Below are 16705 nucleotides of genomic sequence, written 5' to 3' on the forward strand. Positions count from 1 at the left end.
ACAGACAACAAGAGGAGCCGCTGCGGGTGCCCGCGCCGCCATCAAAAGAACACTTAACATAAAATGACAAAATAAGACAACACATAAAACAGACAGTCGTGCCATCCGAACCACTTTTCCTCCATTCACTTTGTTGTTTGAAGCAGTTATAGAGGAAGGATATTAATTGATTAATTAATCAATTAATTAATTAATTAATTAATTTGACGGAACTGATGATGTTTACAACGTTAAACACATTTACCGAATAGTCTTTTGTGGAGAAATTCACGCCATGAGCAGCAATTGTTTCTGACATTTTTTTGAGATCAGCAAATGACTCCCAAGAAGAAGTTTCAGACTCCTGTGGATTTGGAATGCTAACATCAACGTGTGACTGATCAAGATTTTATCCGGCTCGTCGTTCACTTTGCGCATTGACCATGACCAGTGGCCTCGGAGTTTTTTTTTTTTGTCGTCTTCGCAGCCAACCACACTTTGAAGTCAGCCTTGAAACTGACTTAATTTGCCGCGTGTGTCTGGCTTTTATAATGCAGTATCTCAACGTTTTGAAGTATCACATCAGAGCAGGCACAGGTGCCTTTGAAGTGATGCTTTAGGGCAGATTGGAGAAAAAAAAACCTCAAGCTCAAGGCGAAGCCTAAGCGTAAGGTTGTAATTCCAGATTTCGTCTGATATGAGACGGGATCTCCCGAGTGTGGGAACTGGAGGTTTAATTTTGCGTCGGAAAAGGGTCATTGTATGCTATTTGGAAAAGAAGCGTGGGTGTGGTAACGTTCTTAGCTCACGAGCTCTCAAGTGTAATTTCGTGGCTAACAAAAATGCCATTCTCTTGCGAACGTAATAGAATTTTTTTACACAGTGCGGTGCACCTCATGAAATGCTAACATACAATATATTGCCGGTTTGGCGGTTGTCAAAGACGCACGATGAACCAGGAAGAATACGGATCACAAGTTTTATTTAAGTTGATCATTTTATATTTATGTCCGAGATGTGTTTTTCAAACACATATTTCCTGTGATTACGGCTTTACGACTACGTTAGCATAAGTTAGCAAGAGGCGGGACTACATGACTGCTTTTGAACAAATTCAAAATACGGTGCCACCATAAGAACAGAACTTTGTCCTTGTTTGTAAATTTAAAATACCTTCGTGACTGACAGCCTTTCTTCTACATTGAGCGTTACAATTCCATTCTTTACAAAACAGTCCTACTCAAATGTATCTAACTTTAATTATTTTCATTCAATTTTTTCCAGGACTATCTGGTCACATGGTATAAAAATGTCCCCTTTTTCCAGGCGAGAGCGATGCATTTGAACCTTTACGCTTTGATATAGTGAAACAGGGCAACGCTGTGCTTATTTCCTTCCAAACAGTCAAAATGTTTCGTCTCAAAACGGCCCGCCGCTTACATGCCGTCTTGCCGTAAACGGGCATGCCGCGTGTTACTGTAGGTGAAGTCGCGAGAGGGCTGCACGCTTATTTGTGTCTAATGCGGTGGAACTAATGCCACGCCGCCGTCGACAACACGTTTTGCTCCGTTGACTGTTGTAATAGCAAAGCCTGCTGATAAGTCCATTAGCGTTTTCGGCGCGTTTAAAAACACTCGCGCGCTGCGGGCGCCGCCGTTAGCCGTTAGCTCGGTTCACTTGAGAGCGTTTAAGACGGCGGAATCCCGCTGGCTTCACAAAAAAAAAAAAAAAAAAAAAATCACCCTAAACGCCTCTTGGCGGTGAAGACTCCCCCGTTGTCCAAGATCTTCTTGAACTAATTGACCACAAATGTATATAAAGAAAAGCTCTCTTCTCAGCTTGAGATCCTCTTGGGGGAATTTCGCTCTGAGAGCTTCCACCCAAGAGTGAACGATACAAACCAACAGCGGTATGTACGTACTCGAAGTGATTCCCCGCCTCTCTCTTAGCAGTCCGTTTCATTCGTAACGGTACCGTATTTTCCGCACTATAAGGCACTCCGGATTATAAGGCGCACCTTCAATGAATGGCCTATTTTGAAACTGTTTTCATCTATCGGGTGCATGGCATTTTTCAGGCGCACAGAATAGAAGCTACAATAGCGGCTGAGGTTGTGTTATGCATCCACAAGATGGAGCTACGCTAAAGGGAATACAATACAATGCAACTATATTTATATGGCACTTACCCAACCGCTGCAGCTGTACCAAAGCACATTTAAAAACAGAACATTTAAAATACTGCGTCCAAGAAATCTGAATAGTGATCCATATATAAGGCGCATCGGATTATAAGATGGCTTTTGAGAAAATTGAATTCTTTTTGGTGTGCCTTATCGCGCGGAAAATACAGTAATTGCTAAGCTATCTGATGTAGCCGAGCTGGAATAAATGGTGCTGCGCTCAAAGCGTCAAAGCTGACAAAAACAGTGAGTCGGGGTCATCCGTTGATGAAGCATAAGTCCTTTTTACAATCTTCCTTTAAACCACGGGTATCCAACTCAAGGCCCGCCGGCCGGATCTGGCCCGTCACATCATTTTATGTGGCCCGCAAAAGCAAATCAAAAATGTCAACTTCCATGACGCTTGTTAAAATCTGTACCAAAATTCAGATTCTCCTACGTCATACATAAGAGAGATATTGTAAGCATTTTCTTGTTGCCAAATCCCTCATGACAGCAACTTCAACAACAGTTGACTAAACCGTTATTCTTCTTCTTGATTATGGTTTCAGTCATAACGGCCCTCCAAGGGAAACTAAAATGTGGCCCGTGACAAAAATGGGTTTGCCACCCGCTGCTTTAAACCAAAGGCAGGACAGTTAAAAAGGTAAAAGGGAAAATTGCAACTTTAACATCTATAATTGGTTACATTTACTTGGAGCAGAGAGCAGTAGCATAACCACAGGCAATGAGCCAAATGCTGCTTCATCGACCATTTCCGCAAATGTCATTAAGTTTCTAACTATACATTTGACACTGTCCATATCTTCCTTTTGATGAAACCAGTGATCGATATATATATTTTTTGGTGAGAGCGCAACAGATGTCGACATGACAAAGGAACCACCAGCAGATGATGCACGCAGGGACGTGCACAAGCGCGCACACACAAACTTGCACGCGCGGGCTATTATTCCACTCAAGGTGTCAGTGGCAATGGTCCTCGCCGCTGTAATGGCACCGCACAACACCCGCCAGCTGCTGTCAGAAAGACAGTGAGCACCCAGCGGTGAGGGAGTTCACAAGATATGTGCTTTCCGCCGGGTGGCTGTTGTTTCTGGCTTCGGTCGGCTGATTAAAAGGAGGAGGGTTGGAGAATGGAACGTCAAGACTTGTCCGAAATGCACGCGCATGAAACGGCGCAAGAGTGTTTGTGCATCGGAAACATCTCCACCACCGAGGGACCAAATGAATTATTTACCACTCGCAAGGCACCGCCGTGAAAATGCAGAGGTTAAATCATCACGTGTGCCCGGTGAGTGCAAGATATTACAGGAAGGAGCATCAGTCTACAGAAACACATTTAACATTGCCGATGACGACTTCTTTTCCAGTGCAGCGAGTACAAGGGGGTCGTTGGTTTATGACGGTCACGACAATGTACGTTTTTAAAGGTTTGGAACAGCTGGTCATGAACTTACTGTTACTTGCAGTTTCAAAGTTGTTTTTTTTCACTCAAGTATTTACTGTGATTATGACTTCACTTCTGCATTCGTGTAGATTAGTGGCAAACTACACCATTGGGACATGCGCGCAAAATCCTTTTTACAGGAATGCAAGCGAGGATCCCCCTCGTGTTTTGTTTGGCGCACGCCCGTCGATTGGAAAGCCTTCCTTCATTTGTGTTTGTGCGAGCGTTTGTTGATTGGCGTGGAGAGAATCCTTACCTCAGCGTACTGCTTGGCATAAGCGGTTTCTATTTTTGCCTCACTTTATTCATCAATAATGCAGTTCATTGAGAAGTGGAGCTAATTGTTCCCTTCTTAGCTTTCCTCGCAGTTATTGTAGACACACCTGCCTGAACAAGTTAGCCAAAGCAATGCTTGAAAAACCAAAATCAAGTGGGAGAGAAAAAAAAAAAAGTACCAGTTGGATGCAAGGCATATGTTGTTCAAGGATAAGGTAAACCTTCTCGGTGTATGGACTACACCACAGGTGTCAAACCCAAGGCCCGGGGGCCAGATCCGGCCCGCCAGATTATTTTATGTGGCCCGCGAAAGCAAACCATGTGTGTCATCTTGCTGAAAATCTGAACCGAAATGTCAAATTGTCATGTGTAATAAATAACGTTGGGATTTTGCAATCATTTTGTTCCCGTTTACACTCACTTGAACAATAAATGAACAATTATAATTGACTGATTTCAAAACCAGTGATCTATTCATTTGTTGTGTACAAGTAATAATTTTGTGGTTTCACTGTCATAACGGCCCTCCGAGGGAAGACGCACCTCCAAATTGACCCGCGACTAAAATTAGTTTGACACCAAGTTCATCTTGAGATTTACTCTAACCCTTTCAGGCACAGCGGTTGCTACAGTGGGCAGCTTATCATGTTTTCTGGCTACAGGGTGCATGAAATGGTTCAGCAAAATTTGTGTTGAAAGTCAACAACATGCTGCTCTTTGCTAACAAACAATCTTTAGACCTTTGCGCTCGTTGTGATAAAAAAGGCTTTTCAAAACTTTATGTCCGAACAGCTTTTCGACAAGAGCCGCTCACAATCTCAGCTCTCGGCCTAAAGATTTTCTGTCCCGCTGTCTTTTTTTGAAAAGTCCAATTTGTCACTCTGTCTTCCCCTCAGCTAGCGAGAGATTTTATAAATGTCCACTCTGTCTGTCGGTGTCTGTCTGACCCTTTTATGCCTTCATGCCCTCGGCCGCTTTGGGCATTGTGTTGTGGGTTGTTTGTCCATACATCCGTTTTTCGGGCACGCATTTTTCCAGGATGGCCTTCAGCGACGTTTTTCAATTTGGGTCGGCTTGGACTTGGGCTTTTTTACGGTTAAAGGTAAAGGTCACGTTGAAGTCCCTTTTGTGTGTTCTCGATTTTGCCTCCAATTGGACTCAACAGGGGAACCTTTAAGGTTTCCTGCAACTCTTCCGATTTAAAAGAAAAAAAAAAAGAAAATGAAATTGTCCTTTGCCATATCACGCTTCACTTTGGGGTCTAACAGATGATATTGAAATTGTCCATATCGAATTTAATATCCCAGATTTTGTCGCTATATTGTGGTGATCATTTTTCTAGAACCACCTAAGTGGATAAAAAATAATATATCTCACGTGCATATTTTGTATTTGTATTATGCATAAAACAGAATGAATATATGGTCGTAGATTTTCGTCTACCGCGGGAATGTTTCTGGAACATAGCTCCAGCGTTAAAAAGTATCAAGTATCTATTTTGCATGCACCAGGGTAATGTTGTGTAAAGATCCATTTTACCATCCAGTCTTTAAATTCGGCCACCTTTTGGAAGACACCCTAAAATTGTCAATAACCACAAAAGGGTGACTTCATGGAGACCATTAGCTGACTTTTAATAGCCCCCGCAACCTTTTAGCCGACAACGATTGTCGGGAAGGAACACAACAAGCCAATCAAACCCGCTCTGGGAGCGCGGGCTGAATCGGAAACACTTTCTAGTGCATTCATCATGTCTGCCCAGACTCCGGACTCCCAAAACAATTCTGCTCAACTTCTGTTGTTGTGCGGTCAATGTTCTTCTCTCCTTCTTAGTTCTGATCTTTGGTAGGCGTTCCAAATTCACAAGTGATGGATTATTGTTCATGTTGAACGTAGGGATGAACTACTTTGTTTGTTAGTTTGTTGTTTTGGTGTACTGTGAACTGTATACCATTCGCTACTGGTATTTGGCATTTTGGAGGTGGGGGGCAGCGGTACATACAGTGATTTATAAACCATGTTAAAACTGTGGTTTACAATGGGAACTAATGGACAGGAAAAATCACTGTCTTGTTCATAAAAGGCTTGTCATATATACGATCTACTAAAGAACGTCACATGCCCACCTCCAGTCTATCTGAAACCCAAACAGACCGTGATTCTTTCGTTACAACTTCCAGGCAATACATTAATATTTGGAAGTAGGCCAAAGGGGGGAAATGGAAAACGTGTTCCAAAGTGTATCTTATCCTGGAATGCGTCCAAGGCCCGAGCGGAAAACCTTTCAGAGCTGACTGATGTTTCCCTATGACGGGGTGTGGAGCTGAACATGGAGGAGGTGATGGGATGGTGTCTGCCCTAGCATGTACCGTCACGTATCGATCTCAGACTACTTACAAAGGCTAACATGGAGCGTGCAGTCGGCGGGGTACTTCGGCCCTTACAATTGGCTCCAGATATGTTCAGTTTTGGCTCTACCCCAGAGTTTGAAGAATTAAAACAGATGACGTGTTAGTACCTTGCTCAAGAGTTTGGGAAGCAAACCAGCTACTCTCCAGCAACCAATCACAGTAGATCTTAAACCTTGAACTCTGCATTCCGTAAAAAGCCCAGACTTATCAGCTACGCATGTGGAAAGAAAGAAGACAAAAGATAAAATACATTTTGGTGTACCACAGGGGTTATTTCTTTGCCATGTGTTGTTTTTTAACAACAGGCTTTTCCTTGATCAGTGAATTTAATAAAAATAGATGTTTGATTGGGCATAGAAAAGCTGATTTATTTATAGTCTTGGATGCATTCAACTATTTAAGATATTTTTGTTGTAAAAAATTAAAACCCTTATTCTGTCAACCTAAAAGTAAGGTCTTTCCAAAGTACCTAACCGTCTTTATCAGTAACTTTCGAGGACTGCTGCAGCTGCGCAGAATTAAACGGCTTGTCTCTTCAGAGCACGCCGGAGGCCAATTTTAATCTCGCAGCATGACATTCCCAAGTCCCGACCCTGTCTTTCAAAATGGATGCCGCGTGGTGGGGAGCGGTGGGTGGGGAAAGTAAAGCCAACGTACGGCGAAGGTCCTGTCCTGAATTTGAGTGATAAGACGGGCTCACCCAAAGATAGGAAAGTCGGACAGACATGCAGTTGCAAAAAAAAAAAAAAAAAAAAAAGCTTACATATCACTATAAACTGGGTCTCCGACATTATTTACCCCTCCAGGTGAAATCCATCTCTTTGTTTTCAGAACTCATGCTGGTTGTTTTATTGCCGTCGGAGTTGCCGTGCCGGTGATGACATCAGAAGCTGACTTGGCGTCCCACACTGGATAGAAAAATGGGTGTTGGACCAGTATTGAGTGTCATGGATTTTGGGATGTCACAAATGGTGGAACGGTACATTTGCCTGACTGCAAGCGGCGTGCATTAAGTTGCCGCTCAGTTAGGCTGTGACTGTTAGTGTGAATGGTCGTCGGTCCCCGTGACTGACGAGCGACCAGTCCAGGTATAGAAAATGGTTGGATAGATCGATTTTGGGGCCGGTCATTTTTTTTTAGTACTGTTAAATAAAAATCCTGTCCTGCTTAGCTTTAATTCTGCATTTTCACACAAATGGATGCCAAGGACGTATCGATTTTCCAATCCCCTTTCAATTTTTTTTTCCCCTCCCTAATTGTTTTGTATCATCGTTGCCACTTATTTTCTCATGACCCAACTTCAACCTTTAATCTGTCCCGAAGCTCTCTCTTTTATTTTGTATTCTTTATTTATTTTTTTTTTCCAGTGGCTGCTCGGGGCTCTCTCAGGCCCGTTAGAGTTGCTCAGGGAGCTGTGAAAATGATGTCTGTGTTCCCCGCCCCTCATCCACCTTCATCCTGTAGGGAATGCTTTGGTGCGCGAGTGTGTTATAACGTACAGTTACCGTGGAGGTAGCGGAGCGTGTTAAGCGTTGCGGTTCAGATCCCTTCACCTGGGATTCGGAATGGTGGGCTAGGACGGAAAGGGCTGGTTTGACGTCGATACGATCACTGATTAATTCCATCGGTACACCGGCAGGAAACAAGTGGTACTTATGCGGTGACAAAAATGTTGGTGCTTAACTGCAGTGGCGTAAGCCACATTTGTACGTACTTACGAAATTAATTGGTTCAGGAAGAAATTGATTAACTCGAAAAATTTGTAAGTAGAGACACGTTTTCCATGTAAATGCCCTAATCCGTTCCAAGCCCCCCGCAAATTCAGACATAAATGTTTTCTAAAGCATAAAAATGCATTAAAATATGTAAAAAAATACAAATACATGTTACAATGAGATTATTGCACAATAAATGGGAGTCGAGCATACTGTAAAAAACAAAGAATAAAGAATAAAAATGATGGTCGTTTAACTGCGCCTTCATCGTTTTTTACTCTTTTTCTCTCTCAGAAGTGGTTTTTGCCCAGCGTTTTGCAGAGAATAAATAGCCAATGGCAGAGCAGTTATAAGTATGTGGCGTTGAGAAAACTCAGAGCTGCGAGGAGCAGCCCAAACTGTATTTTTACCTTTCGTAGCTTGAAATTTCTTTCGTAACAAGAGACAATATTTTCCTGTTGCGGCGTTTCGTCACTTGAAAATTTCGTATGAAGAGACGTTCATAAGCAGAGGTACCACTGTATTTACGATAGATTGGTTCTTTAAGAATAGTGACTAGTCAGGGCATTAAGAACAAGCAAAATAATTTGGAACCCAATTTGTTTGACGACGTATTCAACCAAATTCAAAACCACATTTTGGGGGAAAATACGTTCCAAAATTTTTTTAAGATGACCTTATTAGGTGATGTCTCTCGTCACTAACATATCCGCTCCGTTTTGGCGCTCAAGTGATAAAAGTTTTGTACACCCTTTTGAAAATATTTACTCTTGCGTCAATTTGTCCAATCAATGCAATTTCGGATAACGTAACCCAACTTCGTACGTAAATTAGAACGGATTGTAATCTATCCATAAGGTATGCGAAAACAGTAGTTGAGTCATGATTACAGTAAATATTTGTACGTGGGAAAAAAACAAAACAAAAAAAAAACCCTTCAAGACCACAGTTACAAAACAATCAAATGAACAACGGTAAACACGGAAGCGAGTGACTGTGGCTACCCGTGTCATGTGACCACGTATTCTTACAAGTAGCTTATTTTGCAGCGTTTGTCATCTCGAAGCATCCCTTTTTTTTATTTATTTATTTTTTAATACGTACATCCACTCGAAGATTTACCATCAGCTCCTTGCAGACTGCAGTCCCCCCTCAGATGCTGATTTACACGGAGACCAAAGACCTGTAAGAAAAAGGAAAGGGAGACTTCGGGATGAGGAATTGCTCAGTTCAGTTCTTGAACAACTTTAAGAATTGAGCATTTCATTAACTTAAGATCATCCAACTAAGTAAAGGATTTGCACAGCGGGATGATAAGAAAGTGGTTGCTGCGGGCAACAGGAGGAGGCGCTTGTCAAGTAATGGCGGGTCACGTCGCCATTGTCGTGCTTTTTTTTTTTAATTTAATGGATACCTTTTATGGTTTACATCTCATTCTGTTTTTTTGGTTGGTTGGAGTTCTTCACTTGACAATCTGTTGGATTTCAGAGCGTCTGCTGTACTAATTCTTGCTACCCTACATTTACATAAAAAAAAAAAAAAACATTTTTTTTTGAACTACTGGTGACCCCGGCCGAATCTTTTAACGTGACACGGATGCTCTGGCTCAATTTCACTTGATGTTGTGGTCAAAACAACATGACTAATGCAATCTATTCAAAAGCCGCACATCTCGTATCCACTGCGGTAGATGAGACCGCATCTCAGCCAAATTAAAATGAATAAATCAAATCACATTTAGGGAATATAAACGACAGCTATTAAACTTCAGTAACTTTGTGCGGCCACTGCCTGTAATGGAACTCGGCCAAAAACCACAAAATCCCCCCCCTATGGAATAAATCATAAAATGCCAAGGCCAGATAGTTTCCTACGTCTTTGGCTTTTATTGCTCAGAAGAGAATTGTCCAAAAGAATAATATGTTGCTCTTTTACTGTATCATAAACAGGAAGTCTTCTTGGGAAAACAATGTCTTTTTTTTTTTTTTATATATGCGCTTCAAGTTTTATGAAGGACAAAAATCCAATTTCTCCTTCGCCCCAGCGTGGACATCATCCTCTTACTTTAATATCTGTTTCTCTGCTGTCATTCCCGTCGACCGAAAATCTTTTTTCCGGGATAACGGCCTTCAAGTCGATCGGCAGAAGAAATGCGGCCTCGAGCGCCGACTTCAAATGCTAAATCATACGGCAAAGGATGATTTGCTGAAAAAGTCGACTGTCTCTTAAGTCGTACAGTTTGATTGAAAATGTCGCAAGGTATCTGTTTGGCAAAACATCAAATTATAAATTTTGGGTTGAACCCCCCCCCCCACACACACATTATTTTCACCTAAAATTTGGATCTGTAAACTACCCAAAGTTTCCTCTTTGCCCATCCTTGATCCCTTTGCTGTCGAATATGTAGGTGGAGTCCCTCGAAGCACACGACGAGATGCGGGGGGGAAAAAAAATCCTCACGCACCCACATCACACTTTCATCTTTACCTGCAATCATCGCCCTCCCCCTGCCCGCTCACGGCCCCTCAACCCCCTCCCTGAGCCTCCGTCTCCCTTCCAGTACGAATTGATTTAGTGTCATTGCTTCACACACCTGCCCTCTGGTTAGGCTGCACTCTTATCTGGCTTTCACATTCCAAAAAAAAAAAAAAAAATGGTTTCAATTTTCTTTCGGTCTTCAAACAAACATACAGACTCTGTAATCACGTGCGCCAATCTCTTGTATGTGTGAATACAGCAGCTACCGTGAGATATGGATAAAGTCACAGCTTTCAGCTTGTGCATCTTTGGACGTGCCTTCTTCTTTGGGCAATACAGGCATAATATGTACTCAATTTTTCCCCATCAGGAAAACAACAAAAAAACCCAACATTTTCTTAATTTTTTTCTGTTCTTCAGTGTTTGGCAGTAGAAAATGGGTTGGTTTCATCAAAAAAAAAAAACCAAAAAAAAAAACACCGGTTTCTGACTAGTAAGCGGAGATAACAGGCTTTTTGTGAAAAGAAATATTCCAAGCAGAGCGGTGAGACTTTGATGCTGAAAGTTTTTGCTTTTGTGACACCGCAAAATACAGAGCAGCAAAAACAAGTTGGACCTTTGACAAAATTTGTCGACAACTAGCGACGGTGACTCATTCCAAGGCTTGAGATGAACATCGGTGACTATTTTACATGGTGATTGGCTTTCATTCCATGAACTGTATCTCCATCATTTCTTCCGATTGCAACGCAGATTTTTTCTGCCCAGCACGACAAATATTGTTTATACTCCACATATACATACTGTGTTCGGGGCATGAGGTACCTAAACATGTCCAACTTCCAACCTGTTGACATTTCTCTCCCCGTTAATCGATGTGACAAGCCGATATCACCGTCTAATCTTGATCTTCTACTCAAAAGCTGTGCTGATGTCAAATTCAACGTGATGCTACTCCGCCATCTACTGGGATCCGTCGGTCATTACAATGGTTTACAATTCTGAATCTAACAGATAATCTTCTTCCATGCCTACCCGCTGAAAAACTTTATTTGAGCAACAGAACGGTCGGTGGCAATGAACGGTTGGATTCCAGTTGACAAATAGAAACGCCCACATCTGTCTGTTGAGTTACCTTCTTTTTACACTTTTAAGATGGTTCAAAATTGAAGCACATGAGGTGTGTGGCTTTCGCACTGCGCTCTTGACATTCTGCTCTCAAGTGATGACTGTTTATGCCTTCTCCTTTAACTTTTAATCATGTATGACCGTTGCGACTGTTAGGTTTCGAAAAAAAAAATCGCAGGTTCAACCTGGATCATGATCACTAACAAGACTGCAGCCCTTGCATTATTCTACCTTTAAAATCACGCAGAACCCAATACAAGTGGCAGCACATTTTTTTAAAAACACACTGCAAACTTGCTACCTGAGCAAGCACGTCACCCTTCCCTTGAATAATGACCGTCGGCGAGTATGTCTTCGGAAAGGTTGTCAATATCATTTGGCAATTTGCAGCGCGTAAGGGATTGATTGAAATATAGGGAGATGATGCTTAATGCCCGCACTGTCAGTCGTCCAATCAGCCAAAAAGGATTTTATGATTAAGGGCCGCCGGTTACATTCCGAAGTGGCGCACCTCTGCTCTGCACTTTCAGCACTCCCCATGATTACATCCCAGCCGTGTGTGTGTGTGTGTGTGTGTGTGTGTGTGTGTGTGTGTGTGTGTGTGTGTGTGTGTGGCAATAGGAGTTGTGTTAGCATGTGAGTATGCATGTGCCGGCTTGATTACAGTGTCGATCGCCCGCGTCCACCCGTGGTGTGATCAGCGAAAAAGGTGATAGTGTGGTCTCTGTGTGTGTGTGTGTGTGTGTGTGTTGCTGTGGAAACCTGAGTGCTCGTGGCGATACCGCAGTGCTGGAGGAGCGCTGAGGCATTTGAAGAAAGGCGGTAGGATGAAGGAACGAAGGTAGGAAGGAGAATCATAGGAAAGAGGAAGTTGAGTCAACAGCGTGGCGATGACACAATGGTTGATGCGAGGTCATTTCAAGTTAAAAAAAAAAAATCTACATATGGATATAGATCCATATATCCATCCATCCATTCATTTTACGATCCGCTTTATTCCCACAAGGGTCGCGGGGGGTGCTGGAGGCTGGAGCCTATCCCAGCCGTCTTCGGGCAGTAGGCTGGGGACACCCTGAACCGTTTGCCAGCCAATCGCAGGGCACACACAGAGACGAACAACCATCCGCACTCACACTCACACCTCGGGACAATTTCGAGTGTTCCATTAACCTGCCATGCATGTTTTTGGAATGTGGGAGGAAACCGGAGTACCCGGAGAAAACCCACGCAGGCACGGGGAGAACATGCAAACTCTACACAGGAAGGCTGGAACCGGGATCAAACCAATGACCTCTGCACTGTGGGGTCGACGCACTCACCACTGGACCACCCATCTCTCTCTCTCTCTCTCTCTCTCTCTCTCTCTCTCTCTCTCTCTCTCTCTCTCTCTCTCTCTCAAAAATAAGAAATATGACGTATGCCGACGACACGCCGCCGCGCGGCCCCAGCGATTTGGCGCCCGCATTTCACCTGAATGGAAATGCAGTTTTCATCCTTCATAACAGTGAGCAGCGGAAATCAAGAGCTCAGCGCGTCCATTAAGGAGATGAGCCCCACGAGCACAATGAAGCTCATTTTTACAAGGCGACAAAGTCGGCTGCCACACCACCGACCAGTGATTTTGAATATTTTTTTTTTGGCTTCCATTAAGCTGGGAACATTCTGGACACAATGAACTGCACTGATGCTTTTGTCGCACCTTTGACTAAGAAGAGCAGCGGTGCGCTCGTATTTTTTTTCTTTTCTGTTTTGTGACATTTGTTCCATCCCTGACTTCCAATTGAGCAGCACCGTAAAGACGATCAATGGAGTTGTCAGCCAAGCTATCTGCAATAGTCGCTGTAATGTCTTTTTTTTTTTTTTTTTTTAAACAAGGAAAACAGGGTTAATTGTTAGCCCACCTATGGCCTCTCGCCTGTGTTGTAAGGTGAAGTTCCGTGGTGGTTTGAAATACACAAAGTGTAATTCTCTTTGTTGTGGGTTTAGTTTGGCGGTAAACTCAGCGGGAGAAGCCTCTTCACTTTTTATGCCATTTCACTTTTTTTTTTTCTTGCAATGAATAAGGATTTTGTCATTTTGAAAGTAACTAAATTAAGTACAATCTGAAATCAGGTTGTGTTGATTTTTTTTTCTATAATTGTATTACATTTTATTTTTTAGCCTTGAATATAATATTCCATCTTTTGTTTAATTGTTAAAATTAAAAATACTGTATGGATATATATGAATATATCTATATTTTTTTAGATCATTGGACAGTAATTCACATTTTCAACGATTCCAACCCAGTTCTTGTGCCGAGACTTTGAAGCACGATATTGGATTTCAATTAGTTGATCATCCATCATCTCGACAACAAATTCATTTTGGGTTTTTTTTAATGGCCTAAATTATTTGTTAAAAAAAACAAAAAAAAAAAAACTTGGCTATTTGATTTTATTGAAATGAACTACCCTAAGACCACAAGCACTTGCTCTGCATTTTATTTGGCTGCCATGATAATGCCCAGGAGCAAATACTCCACTTACGACTATGTGCGTGCCCGTGTGTGTGTTTGTGTGTGTGCGCGCGGTGATGCATTAGTGCACTCTTAATGTTTCTTAGTCTGCTGGGTTTCCATCTGTGGGCTTCGTCTGGTGTCATTTACACTCTAAATAACACGCAGCCGCTTTCGAATAGCACGAAATAACGTGCGCTGCCCTCATGTTGCTGATGCACACTTAGATCCACACAGCTGGCCACTGTAATGTGCACTATGCGGACCAAAATAAGCCGCCCCCCACCCCACCCCACCCTCCCAGCTCTGGTGGGTGGTATTTTCCTAATATTTGCCATCTATCACCAAGTGGTTAACCCTCCTCTTCGCAGCGTGACGCACACAAAACAGTCATAAAAACATCCACTGTATAGATCGTCCATAAAGATATCTAAGAGTCAATGAAGGGAAAAAAGCCATCAGCAAGGCTGATAATTCATTTACCGGCTTGCTTGTTGGCGTAGTTGCGTATTCAATATGCATGCATTTTTTTTTTGGGGGGGGGGGGTGGTTCCGGTCGCTGCCGCATAGTGGCACATAAACCGATTAGGAGAGAGAAAGGGAGTGAGAGGGAGGGGATGGACGAGAGTTGAGGTGGTAGAGATAATGGAAGCAAGCAGGAGAGAGAAATGAGATATAAATAGAAAGTGGAAAAGACAAAATGAAATGATGGATAGGGGAAGAAGAAAAGGAAAAGAGAAAAGATGGCGAGATGATCACAAAAAGGGAGGGTTGGGAAAACAAGCAAAAGCAGAAACGAGAGCCCTTTTGACATCGCATGGAAATCACTGCTGGCTACTGACTCGGCTGGAAAAACGCAGACTTGATTGTAGAAGCCGCAGGGGCATCATAAGCTTCAACGGCTACGGAACCAAAAATCAGATACTCTTCTACAATTCTTAACGATATGAATTGGGATGTGAAGAAGGTCCCTGGTTGAATCTCGGCCAAACTTGCTCAAGTTGGCTGCTGCGCCTCTCGTCGCCGCCTGATTGTTTTTCTGATCAAAGCAGAAGAACTTTTATCAATCGATGTTCTCCCGGAACGCTCACTGACATCGCCCGACCGTTTGCTGTGCTTCTGAGCCTGGGCAGCGTGTTGACATCAGTTGACACTAATACTCAACCCCCCCCCCCCCCTCTAAAATGGACACGTTCAAGAACCATAGTACATCCCCTGGCTTTGTTTTTAGGGAGAGCGACACTACAGTACCCGACGATGAGGAGAAACTATGTGGAACTAGGAGTCGCCGCTCGGAATTGAAGCGGATTTACATGGGACAGGAGATGTGAGCCAATCTCTTTTTTTTTTTTTTTTTTTCCCGTCAATGGACGCTACAGCTTCTTGTTTGCTTTCAAACTTAGCTTGTAGCAGACGTGTGCACATTTTCAGCATGACGTCTCTGATCCAGGACACTTTTCACTTGCTCTTCTTTCGTCTCGAACTGCTTCAAACAACAAAGCGCATGCAGGAAAAGTGGTTCAGATTGCATGACTGTCTGTGTCTTATGTGTGGTTATATTATTTTGTTATTTTATGTGAACTGTTCTGTGAAATAAGTGCTTTGTTACAGCTGAAGCGGTTGTGAAAGCGCGATATCAATAAATATGGATTGTGCATCAGTCAATTCGAAACACAGAACGAGGATATAAAAAAAAAAAAAAAAAGAATCGACAAAATTGGAGCAATTGCTGTTTTGGGGCGGCAAAACTCTTGATTTTAGGTTGTGTTCAAACTTGGCAAATTTGGCTTATCGGATTTTCGTGGGCGGAATTTTGAATGGAAAAATAAATTCTCGAGCTGAGTGATTGTCTGAGTCATCGTTAATGTGCAGGAATATTCTCGTTACTGTAAAGCCGGGAGTCACACCGGCATCCTGAGGGAACAAGTTCATTTGTCAGATATTTTTGGTGTTTGGATATCCTCCCAAAAATTCCATTGAATAATTGAATATTCGGATAAAATAAATACAAATATAGACTGTATGTGACTTCCTCTGGCTAAATGGCCTTCATGGATCGAAAAAAAAATTCAAGTCCAGTCCAGCGTGTACCCTGCCTCGACGGAATGCGCCGAATAGGAAAGAAACAAAAAGCACCGCTTGAAGATCAACCAAAAAAAAAAAGAAAAAAAAATGGAGGTCTGGAATGTATCGCCAAGCCATTATTTTTGCCGGTTCCAGCATCCAGCAGACTTTAAAAACCAACATGCAAAATAGGAAGGGAAGAGTGGTGGACAGTCAGAGTTGCGGGAGATCTTTTGAAATACCAAGCTGATTATCCAGGCAGTTCTGACATTTAAATGTCACGTTTAGATAAAGAAATGGTTCTGGGGGGAATATTAATCACTCTGGTTAATTCGCAGGAAGATATGAAATTGATCCGTGGTGAGAGAAAGACAAGTGTTGATAGGGGGGGGGATGGGTGGATCGCATTCAGAGCGCCAAGAAGTGCAGTGGTTTAAGGTTTGCCATTATTTGTCGTTCTCCGCAAAACCGCCAGACTTGATTATAGTTTTAATTTGATAACCTAAGGACGTGATCTATTGTCAC

At 42.6% G+C, this 16705-nt stretch overlaps 1 protein-coding gene across 1 annotated transcript in view; it reads left to right on the top strand.

Moving 5' to 3' along the window:
- The window catches only part of nkain2 (sodium/potassium transporting ATPase interacting 2), a 50674-nt gene that overhangs the window by 960 nt on the left and 33009 nt on the right, over positions 1 to 16705 (top strand). The window lies entirely within an intron of this gene.

This window comes from Hippocampus comes, unplaced genomic scaffold (assembly GCF_001891065.2).
Source record: "Hippocampus comes isolate QL1 unplaced genomic scaffold, H_comes_QL1_v1.1 scaffold126, whole genome shotgun sequence".
NCBI classification, from domain to species: domain Eukaryota; kingdom Metazoa; phylum Chordata; class Actinopteri; order Syngnathiformes; family Syngnathidae; genus Hippocampus; species Hippocampus comes.